General features: G+C 37.2%; 1 long non-coding RNA gene across 1 annotated transcript in view; it reads left to right on the forward strand.

Annotated features, from left to right (window-relative positions):
• The window catches only part of LOC110595704, a 55,326-nt gene that overhangs the window by 37,362 nt on the left and 4,788 nt on the right, over positions 1-13,176 (forward strand). Inside the window, exon 2 of the long non-coding RNA XR_002482000.1 lies at positions 3,721-3,858. This is a non-coding gene — a long non-coding RNA (uncharacterized LOC110595704). The remainder of the gene's footprint in view (positions 1-3,720; positions 3,859-13,176) is intronic.

The following is a 13,176-nucleotide window of genomic DNA, read 5'->3' on the forward strand; positions in this document are numbered from 1 at the left end:
ATCTAGAATCCTGGCTGCCTAACACTTAAGAATCATGATATCCTTAATTTGTTTTTTTTAGATGTTCCATATTTATTCGTTTATTATTGAATTAATGCACTTGCTTTAAAAAAAAGCAGTTTGACTATTTTTTAAATTAAAAATTAACTGTGGTTAGAAAAACCCCACAAGATTTACTATCTTAACCATATTTGAATGTACACTTCAGCAGTGTTAAGTATATATATAATATTGTGCAACAGTTTTGCAGAACCTTTCTTCTTGCAAAACTGAAACTCTATACCATTAAATAATAACTCCCTATTTTCTCCTCCTCTCCAGCCCTTGTTTAATTCCATTTTTAAGTGGGGTAAGCTTATGTTTTGTGATTACAGTTTGATGAGGGAGAGGTAATCTAGGTGGATTGCAAACTGTAGGGGTAATGGGCATTATGGACAAGTATGAGCAAGTAGCAGGAGTAAGTACCCATAGTCAGCATTTTTATTAAACTATAAGAATGGCACATCTGAAGTACCTGAAAGACAGGTATTACTCAGTTTTGATTAGTAAGATTTTAATTAAAATCAAATCCAGAAATAGATCAAGGGAGAAAACTTTGATAATGAAGGAAGATAATCTTTGAAATATGTTAGTAATTGTGAGAAGTTATGAAGTTATCTTCTGTTGAGATCTTTTAAAAAAAGGCAAATATTCACTTCAATATTGTGCTACTACCAGAATGACAAGGAAAAAGTTAAACAAGCCCTGAGCTAGTTCCTTTCCTAGACCTTCCAAAGCTTGGTTAAAAGTCAGGTTTCCATAATACAAGGCAAACTACAGAAGGATATGTAGATAGTGATATCTGAGAGCCTTTATTTGCGTAAATGAAAGTGCTTAAAAATGCTCAGGGTCCCGACTGAGAAATAAACATCATGGAAGAGTTTTAAGTGCCAGAGAGAGAGAGAGAGAGTAAGATCCTGATATCCTGGCATGGTTCTCCTCCATCCTCTTAAAAAATCAAAATGATGAGATGTCATCATATCGGCTACCTATCATTATCATCTTACCATGTATTAATGTGTTGGGTGAAATATGGTATGATAATGATGATGATGTTGACATAATGCTGGTGATGAGAATGGTGATTACTCAAACTCATAAATGATGTTCTTTTATCAGGTGTCATGCTTGGTATGTCCCAGAGTTTGTAAACTTAATGCCCAATGATACTCCCCAAGGCTTTGTAGGCTTACATTTATAGACCTCATGACCTAGAGTTGCTCAAGGTTTGGTATTGTTAATATGTTTTAGGTATGTTTTATATTAAATAGGTTTTTAAGTGTTACTCTGGGAAATTAATAATAATCATTTATAAATTTGTTTCCCTGGTAAAAGTGTATTTTGGGCCCAAATCAAATAATTAGAATTTATAAAAGAAATTACTCTTTTAACGTAGGAAATTGTTTTAATTTGTACTTGTAATTTTGCATCAGCATATAATAAAATATTTTAATTTGTCTTTGGAATGAAATCTGTAGCTTAATTTAAATAATGGAGAACAGTAGGGTAGCTGAAAAATTAACAATATTGCATATATTAGGTTCTTGATACATACTGGTTGAATTAATTAAACACAAAGTCATTTATATTTAGTTAGTTGACTTCGGAATATAACTTTTAAAGTTTCAATTGTATTTTATAATGACGTTTTTTTCTTATTAACGTTTTTAACATGAAGATTCATGACTCTCAACTTAGATGTTTTGCCTACTCTGGGTTTATTATAAGTGGTGGAGAAAGTTAGTTTAAAATTAAAACTAAATTGCCAGGCTCGGTGGCTCAGCCTGTAATCCTGCACCTTTGGGAGGCTGAGGTGAGTGGATTGCCTGAGCCTGAGGGTTCAAGACCCGCCTGGGCAACTTGGCAAAACCTCATCTCTACAATAAATCAAAAAATCAGCTGGGCGTGGTAGCGCGCCTGTAGTTCCAGCTACTTGGAAGGCTGAGGCGGAAGGATCGCCGAAGCCCAGCAGGTCGAGGCTGCGGTGGCCAGGAGCGGCCACTGCACTTCAGTCTGGGTGACAGAGTGAGACTCCAACTCAAAAAAAAGAAAAAAAAAATTAAAACTAAATTAAAAAAAATAATTCAAGCCGGGCTCGGTGGCTCAGCCTGTAATCCCGCGCTTTGGGAGGCTGAGGTGAGTGGATTGCCTGAACCCGCGGGTTCAAGACCTGCCTGGGCAACTTGGGGAGACCTCATCTCTACAGTAAATCAAAAAATCAGCCGGGCGTGGTAGCGCGCGCCTGCAGTTCCAGCTACTTGGAAGGCGGAGGCGGAAGGATCGCCGGAGCCCAGCAGGTCGAGGCTGCGGTGGCCGGGAGCGGCCACTGCACTCCAGTCTGGGTGGCAGAGTGAGAATCCAACTCAAAAAAAAAAAAAAAAAATCCAAAATATACGTCAAGTAATTTATAAATTATCTGGCCTAAGTACGGATAATTAAGTATTAGGTAGGAATGGGCTACTGGAAACCATGAAGAGGAATCAATAATTGTAGTGAACTATTTAACTAAATCTGGGTTTCTTCTGAGGGGTTTTTATTTGTTTTTAAGATTTTTTTCCTGTGGTGGTATATGTAGAGATAATTCTGTTATTAATTATAACACACTGGCAAGTAAAGGAAAATCATATGCGACATTTCTTTACATCTGTCACCTCATCATTTCCTGAATTGATCAGCTGATTTGGATTCTACACTTGAGTTCTTTTCCTTTTTCATATTTCCATCTGATTTTCTCCCACATGGCTGATGAGGACAGCCTTCCTGGTTGGAGGAAGACTTTCATAAGACAAAGACTAGGACCAGAACTAATTCGGTGAGCACACTCTGACCAGAACTGTCATCTACAACTTGGGGACATCAAACAATGTAGAAAGGTCCCAGAAAACAGTGGAAATAGCATCCAGTTAGAATCCTAGGGACTTTGCAGATAGACTAAAGGAAATTATAATACTTTCATCAATAATTACCAAAAAGGAAATGTTTTGTATGTGGCAGGTGCCTTATGCATCATTTTGCTTAATTCTCACTAAAGCTTATAAGGTAAGTCTTATGATCAATTCCACTTAAAAAAAACCACCAGATTTAGATGTTAAGTTATATTCCTCAAGCTTATGCAGATGGTAAAATAGACCTGAAATTCACTCAAAGATTGTCAGACTCCAATACAACTACATCACTTATTCACAAATATGTCAATTATTCTACTAATACTTGCCTCAGTGGTGGTGGGGATTGGAGACGTTGTTTTCATTTTTGGGTAACCATTTTACCCAGCTTTGCCAATTAGTTAAGTGTGATTTTAAAAAATAATTCTCCTTTGTTCTGTTTTCTTCCTGTTTTTCATCTCTGGCTCTTTTCTTCCCACTTATCATATCACTCTCAGATTAGAAGCCAAGGCCATGATTCTGTCCATTCTCTGCCCTCACCACAAACCCTGGATTCATTAGGACAGAGCAACCTGAAATATGGTGACCAGTCAGTTATACTGGCTATGTTCTTCAGCTCAGCCATCAGGACGAATTTAGATGATACACACTCAAGGATATCCATGAGTAATAACTATAAGCTTTGTCATAGATAACTGTATTGGGTGTGTTTAAATGTACAACTCTGTTTTTCTATTATTATGTGATATTTCATGTTGACTTGTCAAACTGAAAAATACCCATATTGATTTTGCAGAAAGCTTCACATGTGAGATAAATGCACTCAAAGATTCCTCACAAGTAGCTCTTTGGAGCTTCAGATGTGAAATGGATCATTCCTCAATCTGTAATAGACCCTTCTGTGAAGCTCTTCAATCAAACCAGAAAATTCAAGGTGAAATTGAGGGGAGGATTGGAAACCCCTACAAGGGGATTTGAGTGAACTCGCTGAGAAAGGAACCCGAGGTATTTGCCATGTGCTGCCTCTTTTTTCAGTTCTTTTCTTTAGGATAGGCAGGCTGTCAATCAACGTGTGACTTCACATGCTGCATGTGCATAATACCTGGGTACAACAAGACAAGCTATGGGGGGGTGTCACATTTACCTTTGATTTCTTTCCATTTATCTGACCTTCAGGTTATTTTTAAAGTAGCTGTTTTATACACATCTGTTATTAGATCTTTTTCTATTGAATTCTTAATTTTACCATTTTAATTGATAGAATTCTTTAGAATTCTTTAGAAGCATAACTATTTAAAACGGCATAAACATTGTTTTAAAAAAGTTAGTGACATATGATACTATCTTAGTTGGAACAAATTGACATGTTTTTTAAGTAATGTTCCTGGTAGGTGCATCTTATTTAGGAATTACTTTTGTAGATCATGTGATGACTTTTAATAAGTTTGTTTTTAGTAAAGCAATAAGACAGAGTTACCCCTAGTAAGGGAAAAATTATTCTTTTAAAATTAGTTTTTGGGACACAGTTTTAATTGAAGTAGTGCCACATTTTCAGTTGCACATGTCTAGGTTAATTAAAAAAAAAAACTCTAGAATTTTCAATGGCTATTTAGTTTGGAGGAGCAGTGAATCCTGATGCCAAACAAAATAATAAAAACTGTGCTTTGGAATTTATGCTCAAATATGGAGCATGTTTGACAATAGTTTTTATGCTCCCATAACTGTGTCATAGTTTTCCTAAGCCATGGAGACAGTGTTGTTTGTAAAGCTCGATTATTAGTATAATCTTAAGAGCATATTAATTGCCCGGGAGGTTTATATATTTGTTCTGCGCATGTGATTAAAGATCACGGCAGCTTATACAGCATAATTTTAGAGATGAAGAAAATGACTATTGTAATACTCGCTACTCTCAGTTTCCTCTACAGCAATGCCCTTACACCTTTCTTTTGCAGGCATTTTGTAGCATCCTAAACAGAAGGATATTGCAGGGAGCTGATTCTGCTTTGATCCTTGTGCTTGTTGTCAAAGCGCTTGGGATTGAAGAGACTGTTGGCTACAATTGACTGTGACAATTAGGAGATGATCAGAGCCCTAGAGTGGAGCACTTAAAGGGTAATTTACATGTCAGTTTGTCGAATAAAAAAAAAAGATATTCAGCTAAGATTTTTTTTCCCCCTCAGAGCCTTGTAAACCGCAATTTGTGCTCTGGTAAGAAAAACCTGGCAGAGGAGTTAGGATAGCCATTACCATTTGAAAAGAAGCAATCATAAGGCCGCTGCTGAGCCCTTTGTCCACTAAAAATGCTGATTTGCAGGCAGTGAGTGAAAAAGTGGAACCGTCACTAAATAAAACTGTGAGCTAGGTAACTACCCTCCACCCCAACCCTTGGTGGCTTTTTAGTGTTGGTTAAAGGTGTTTTTTTAAAAAAACTGTGTCATAAATCCTACATTTACTGTCATTATAACATTATGGTTATTGGTCATGAATATCTTTACCTAAAAAAAAAAAAAAATGATAAAAGGATGCATTGAGGAAGTGGTAGGTGAAATACAAGCCAACAGTCAATTTGAAAGGCTAAAGCTGACTATCAGTTGTTTCAGATTATTCTTTTTCCTTTTGTACACCCTTACAATTTTCCTCTTGTCATCCTTTGCACTATACTATTTTTCCTCTACCCCATGTCAGTGTATTCCTACATTTTTAAAAAAATTTATATTTATACTTCAATTTTAAAATGGGATCTGTATTTCTAACCTTCACGTGGATAGCCTATTTGGGCGTACTTAGCTAAAAATAATGTAGCATCGGTCCATAATTTACTATTCACATGGGATCATCTCTATTTTATTCTATTAGCTAAACTACACATACAAGTAAAAAAAAAAAAATAGCTAGAAACTAAAAGAAGATAATTGCCAGTAAATATATGGTGGTAGTAGTTACCATCATGCATTTAATTGTCAAATAGAATAAGGAATATTAGTTATTTCAAAAATCTTTTAGTCTTTTTTTTCCTGGAAATTATTACCACTCCCACTCCTACTGAGATATAGCTGTGAAGTTTTCACTTGTAAATTGTCTGAAAAAAATGGTTAATGTAGTAACACAATCATCTTGTGCAGAAATATCTAAATTTAGTATGTATTTAATTCAGGGATACGTATTAACTTGCAGTTGCAGATGTATTTTACATTCCATTTTTTGGATACTTGGCCATGGTGAAAGGTATTAGAGAGAGGCAGCATGTGGTTCAAGATGAGTTTATCTTTATCATTAAGAGGGAAGAACATCCATGGACTTTAAAAAGGCTCCAACTCTGAGTAGGTATCTGCCCACAGCTGCTCCCCCAGCTTCTTCACCTGGACACTGTTTGTCTGGGTTTTAAAGCTGTCCTTTCATTAAAGAATTTACTGTTTTATGTTTCCAAATAAGAGGGCTTTTATTTCTCTTAATTTGCTTCTAATATTTTACCTCCCCATTCCATCCCCCCCCCAAGGAATGTCTTGTGAAGGGAGTTGTATTCTACTTTTGGAGGTTTCTGAAAATTACAATAATCAGATTATGGAGATCAGTTGAAGGAAGATAGCAATTCATAGACCCAGATTGGTGTCTCCCTGGACTGCTTTGTAGGAAGGCCCTTCGCTTCTTTATAAAGTTAGTTTTTTTGTGTGTGCGTGCCTGCCTTGCAAAGAACACATAAGTAAGAATAAAATAAGAAAGACTAAGGTTACTAAGTGCAAAGAAGATAATGAGAGAGGGAGTCAAAGAAGGTCTGGGTTTCCTTGGCATGTGTCTGGAGGACACAGGCAGTGGTAAATCTGTATCAAAAATCAAGCACAGCAGGAGGTGTTCGTCTCCCAGGTAATGGGTAAATGATGAGCAGATGAGCCATCCTTCTATTGATTTAAGCGTTTTGTTCCAGCCAGTCACAATTAACTTTGATTTGTTTTTACTTTCCTCTTATAGGTTTGCATTTATAACACTCTTGGAACACTAATTGTATAAAATTCTGGTAACTGCACACTCTCTTTTTACAGGGGTAATGAGTGAATGAATGAAAAGCCAGGGATTATTTGCCATTCGAAGCGGGGATTGTCAGAACATTTCTACTTGACTGAAATTGTTTTGGAAGGTGAACTGGAACAAGAATCTTGCGACTAAAATGAAGTGACTCTGCATGTGGTTTTTGGATGTTTCTCTTCATCAGAGAATTTTGTGGAACTGTTCTGCGACTTACAAGTTGATTTCAATTTTATTTATAAGAGAATATTTAAGTGAGTAATAGGAAAACATTTTGAGGTATGCCTATTTGATTCAAGTAAATGGGAGTCTTTTGAAAATTCATTTGGAATGATTTGAAATGAGTTTTTCCTCTTACCATCACAGTAATTTTTCAACATACAAATTGTCAATGTTGTGACAAAATAAATTATTGAAATGCCCTGAATAGTTTTTAGAAACTTGCTTTAAAAATATGTAGATTGTTACAGTTAATATTCACATATCAATTTATTAATATTGCTGCTACTGAAAAGTCCTAGAACATTTAGCACAACATTCCAGAGCACTTACTGCCTTGTTTTAATGAGCAGTTATTTCTCTGTACTTGTTTTTATGATCAGCTATTTCTCTTTACTTGTTTGTTGCCCGATTTAGTAAATAAAGAATGCCTAGTTAAATCTGAATTCCAAATAACTTATGAGTACTTTTTTTAGTATAAGGATATCCAATACATTTTTTGCATTTTATCTGGCAACCCTAGGTGGTACTTTGGATAGAAGTTACAACCATGTGTTAAGTATTTACAAATAATTATTTATAAAAAATTTTAACTTTCACTGTCAGATTAGAAAGACCAACGAGCTTGCTCTCTTCAGTAGAAACTAAAGGCTCTTTAACTCCTTAATGCAGAGTTTAATTTCCCCCATCATGTTCCCAGGGCAAGTTGGGACTTGTCATTTCCCATACACATTGATATTAGCAGGACTAATATCATGGAAACTGCAGAAATGATTGCTGAGTCTGGCTTCCGTTGATCAGGCTTTGACTAGAATGTTTGGTGGTTGCAGGTACAGGGAACTGAACAATGCAATGCGGATGTATTTATTATATTTGTGAAGTCACATCTTTCCTTTTGTGGCAGTATTGTGATTACATAGGTAGCCAAGTATGAAACCCTAGTGATTACGATCCTGGTAAGAACTTCTGGGAAGGGAAAGATTCTATGTCCTTGCACTTTTATTTTGTTTTATTTAGTGGCCATGAAAGATGCTAAGCCAAAGGTTACAGAAAAACCAAATATCTGATTTATTTTGGGGGCCAGCATTCATTTTTGCTAGTATCATTTCTCACTGACTTGATGGTTTCCATGGCTTGTCAGAAGGACTATTTGTAGAAGATAAGTTTAGGGCCCTGTGCCCCATTCCCTAGACCCCCTTTGGATTTCAGCTGTAGCTTCAGTAGGAAGACTTGGCTGGGCTTGGGCTGCCCCTCTCCAGAACACTTTGTGACTCCTCCCAGTATCTGCCTCAAGAGCCATCTCCAGAGCTGCAGAAGCCTGAGCAATGTTTCTTTTTTCTTGGCATAGAGGAGGTGGTGGTGGGGGAATGAACACCTGCAACGGCAACCCTCAAATAATGGGAGACACGAGAGACTGTGAATAAATATTCCAGCCACTTATCTGGTGAACAGGCCGTTCCGAGAAGCACTCGGCATGCATCTCAGAGGTCTTATTTTCAGCAGCAGGGATCTTCGATACCCTTTTGAGACATTATTTGGCGTTTCCTCTAACCCTTCCTTATTCCTCCTATTCTCTCACTCCTATTACTAGGGGAAAACCAACACGCATCCAATTCCTTGCCTCAGGCTCTGCTCTTTGGAACCCCAATTAAGATACTCTTTTCTCCCTGGCACCACAGTTCACTTCTTGCCCTAGATATAGATATTTTGCTTCCTTTGGGTCTATCAAGATTTGTTTTTCTTCTTATCAGAGGATGAGAGTTCTGCCACCGTATTTTCTTCTACAGCCAAGTCACATTGGTTACCAAACAGCATGCACATTCACCTCTCCTGAACGCTCCTTCTTTATAATAAAAACCATTATTGAATGCCCACTACACGTGAGGGCACATGCTAAGTGACCCATGCAGATTGTTTCTTTTAGTCCTCATGATGTCACCGAAACAACAGCAGTGTTCCTATTTTACAGATGAAGAAACTGAAGCTCAGAGAGATTGATTCTTTTCCATTACCACAAAGCTAGTAAGTGGCAGAATAAGCACTGAGTTCGGATGTATCTGACTCCAAAGACCATTCTTTCAACCACTAGATCATAGAATCCACCACATGATGATCCTAGAAATGAAAGTTTCTTTATCAAATAGTAATTGGAGTTGAATAAGAGCTAATTGGGTAAAAGATTGGGACTAGAGAGTTGGTTTACATCAAATAAGGCAAACTTTTTTTAAAAAAACAGTTCCTCATATCAACTTATACTTGATTAAAAAACTCTGAAATATTGGTTCCATCACGAGACCCGGCGCTCCATACACCTATATCTGTTTTGGTTCACAGTACCTTACACATAGTAGGGCCTGATAGATATGCAATGAGTAAAGTAACTGGAGTATTATGAAATATAGTTTAAAACGACCTCAAATTTTTAGTGATCCACAATTGTTGTTCAAGTTGCTTATTAAACAATTGACTATAGCATCTTTCAAGGTAAGTTGTTAGTTGAAAAATTTAAAACCCTACTAGTGGCTAGAAAAATATTATAATGTAGCACTTGATTAAATATGGTGACTTCTGATCATTTAAAACGATTGGAGCAAAGAAAGGCAAAAATATCACATCTGATGTTAAAATGGGCACACAATTACAGAGGTCTGGGAGTGTTGGAGTGCAAAGGTCAGATGTAGTATGAACTCCATGAACTTCTGTGGAGACAGGGAGAGGCTACCCAGAGCAGCCACAAGAAGAGTGGGTCTCCACTTGGAAAATGATGGCAGAGTTCGTAACCCTTCTTTACGATTTAGCTTGCAGGGAGCTAGGACCCATGACAGCTCTTTTCTGCCTGACTCCCCCATCTTGACAAAATCAATGTATTTCATAAATATGAGAATTCTGAACTCCTTAGGAATAGACTGCAACTACATTTTGGGATCAATTTTCTTTTTCTTTTTGAGTTGGAGTGTCACTCTGTCGCCCAGACTGGAGTGCAGTGGCCGCTTCTGGCCACCGCAGCCTCGACCCACTGGGCTCCAGCGATCCTTCCGCCTCAGTCTTCCAAGTAGCTGGAACTACAGGTGTGTGCTACCACGCCCGGCTAATTTTTTGATTTATTGTAGAGATGAGGTCTCTCCAAGTTGCCCAGGTGGGTCTGGAACCCACAGGCTCAGGCAATCCACTCACCTTGGCCTCTGAAAGCGCTGGGATTACAGGCTGAGCCACTGAACCCCGCCGGGATCAATTTTCTAATACTAGCATCTATCTTATTGCATCCCTTGAAGTAGAGTTAGAGGTTCACTCATGCAGATCTTTATGGACTTTTTATAGATAGAACTGCTATCCTCTTCACACTGCCATAATGTTAGGGATCCAACTCTGTGACATATTCTAAAATCTTCATGAAGTTGTTTGTTTGGAACAATAAATAAAGATGAGCATATGCAATTTCGATTTGTACCTTGCTGGTTAGTCTTGGATGTCTCATGGCAACTATTATAACTAGCACCCCCCAAAAGTGAAAGCAGAAATTATAACAACTCTATGTTATCTTCACTGAGATAATTGGCAACCCCAGTGGAAAATAACAAAGTCAGATATAACTTAATCTTTTCATGGTCACCAATAGGAGCTATGTAATAAAGTGTATTTTGTTTGTTGATTACAAGATTATAAAAGAGGACTCTGATGATCTGTCATTCAACATGCTGAATGGACATACTTTCAGACAGATTCAATATGAACTAAAAGAACCTCAACATGTATATAAATGCCTAAAATTCTACTGATATATATATATGTATCAGTAGAATTTTAGACATTTATATATATATTTTAGTTCTTTATGCATGTGAACCAAATTTGTCTTTGCCTACACATTAAGTTATTTTGATTGCATTCTAATGAATAATATAAAATGTAAACAATAGAAAATAATACGATTATTATATGTTTAGTTACATACCAATTGATATGTATGGATCCTAATTAGGATTAGGATTTATGAATTAGTACTACTAATGTGTGAATAAACATAAACGACATAACTTTCCCAGTTAGAAAAGTTAGTTTCACATACACATTTACATAGCTAATGTTAATAGTGGGAACAGACTCCATTCACAATATTCCTCAGACCAAACTTAGGAAAGTCCAGAATATCTTCTCCCAAAATGCCTGAAGTCATATCTTATATTTAATGTCTTGTTCTGTTTTTAGAGGCATTTATCTTAAATTTTAAACATGTATATATGAACTAAGAAGTACTATATTCAATATCTTCATCAGGCAGTTGTTTGTGACTTTTAACTTCCACCTGTGGAAACATTTCCTTCTCTGTATTTATTTATGTTTTTGAGTTAGAGTCCTGCTCCATCGACCAGACTGGAGTGCAGTGGCACACTCATGGCCACCCTAGAGTCGATCTGCTGTGCTCCTGTGATCCTTCCACCTCAGCTTCCCAAGTAGCTGGAACTACAGGTGCACACTACCACACCTGGCTAATTTTTGATTTATTGTAGAGATGAGGTCTTGCCAAGTTGCCCAGACTGGTCTTGAACCCGCGGGCTCAGGCAGTCGACTTGCCTCAGCCTTCCAAAGTGCTGGAATTACAGCCTTCTCTGTATTAATGCCAAACGCTACTTGAACCAGGACTCTCTTTGGTCCTTGAGATCCAAAAAAGACAGACTCTTATGAAACCACATCCTTTTATAACTGAGAGAAACATGTTTTCTTCTTATACATATATCACCTGTAACTGTTGGTGGGGCTGGGACTACACCAGAAGTTGGGCATAGAGATGACATGTCATGGATCTCCACTAGCTACTATTCAATACCAATGAGCCTTTGGGGTTTAGACCAACATGCTTGTGAACTAGCCATGCTTTCTCACCTTTAAACCAGGGGCTCAGGAAAATTAACTTCAACTCTGTCAAGTAAGGATGACCTTACTTGGGAATATTGGCTGTTCTCTCCATTTAGAAGCACACTGAGAAGATAATAGGGGACTTTCATGAACTTCAAACTTTAAAAATGACCTTTCTTGCCCCTTTGACTACTTTGTAAGTCAAGACTGACTTTGATGTAGGAAAGTTTTTCTGTTCTCTCTTATGTGAGTGATAAGTGGTGTGGTCAGGATTACAGAGTGAGTGTTTTGTCCCTGGATCTTTCTGCCTCAGTCCATTCTTCCCTAAATCAAACCCATCAGTAGGTTCCAGTAATGCTTTCACAATTTCTCTTATTATCTGTCCCTTTCTTTTCATTTCCACCATCACTACTCACCCTAGTCCATTTTTACGTATAACTGAAGGATTTAAGTGCTTTTCTAACTGAATTATCTTCTTCAACTTCCTTTCATTTACATAGATAAATAGATCTTTTAAAACATGAGTTTTGGTTCATCACATCTCTGTTCAAAACTCTCAGACTTGCCTTTCCTGAAAAGTAAAGCTTCCTTACTTAGCTAAACAGCCTTCAAAATCTATTCCTAATCTCAGAATGGTAAAATCATTCCTGGTATATGCACTGAAATTTTAACATGCATTATAGACAATGATTCTGGGACAGCCAATTTATTCAGTAGGTATTATTCAGTAGGTATTTCTAGCTGGTGTTACCATGAAAGGTATTGGAAATATCAAGGTGTCTACCCCCTCTCCATAGAGCTTCCGGTCTAGAGAAGGAGATAGAGGTAAAGAAACAATCACATTAATGTGTGCCTACTTACAACTGGAGATAATAGGCTTGAAAGGAAGACCTATTGTTTCATGAAAGCACATAGCAAAGGATTCAGACTCCTTAAAGAGAGACAGAAAAGATTCTCTGAGAAGGTGACTTTTCAAATTTAATTTGAAGGATGAGTTGAAGTCACCTAGGCAAATGGTGGGGAAACAGGTAGGTGAAGAATATGTCAGACAGAGGGAACAGCAGGCCAAAAACCTTGTGCAAAAAGCAAACCAATCTACAAGGAACTGAAACGTACTGAAAAGAAGAAAACAAACAACCCCATTATAAAATGGGCA

Source organism: Carlito syrichta, unplaced genomic scaffold (assembly GCF_000164805.1).
Source record: "Carlito syrichta isolate Samal-C Ts95f unplaced genomic scaffold, Tarsius_syrichta-2.0.1 Scaffold303600, whole genome shotgun sequence".
Taxonomy (NCBI): Eukaryota; Metazoa; Chordata; class Mammalia; order Primates; family Tarsiidae; genus Carlito; species Carlito syrichta.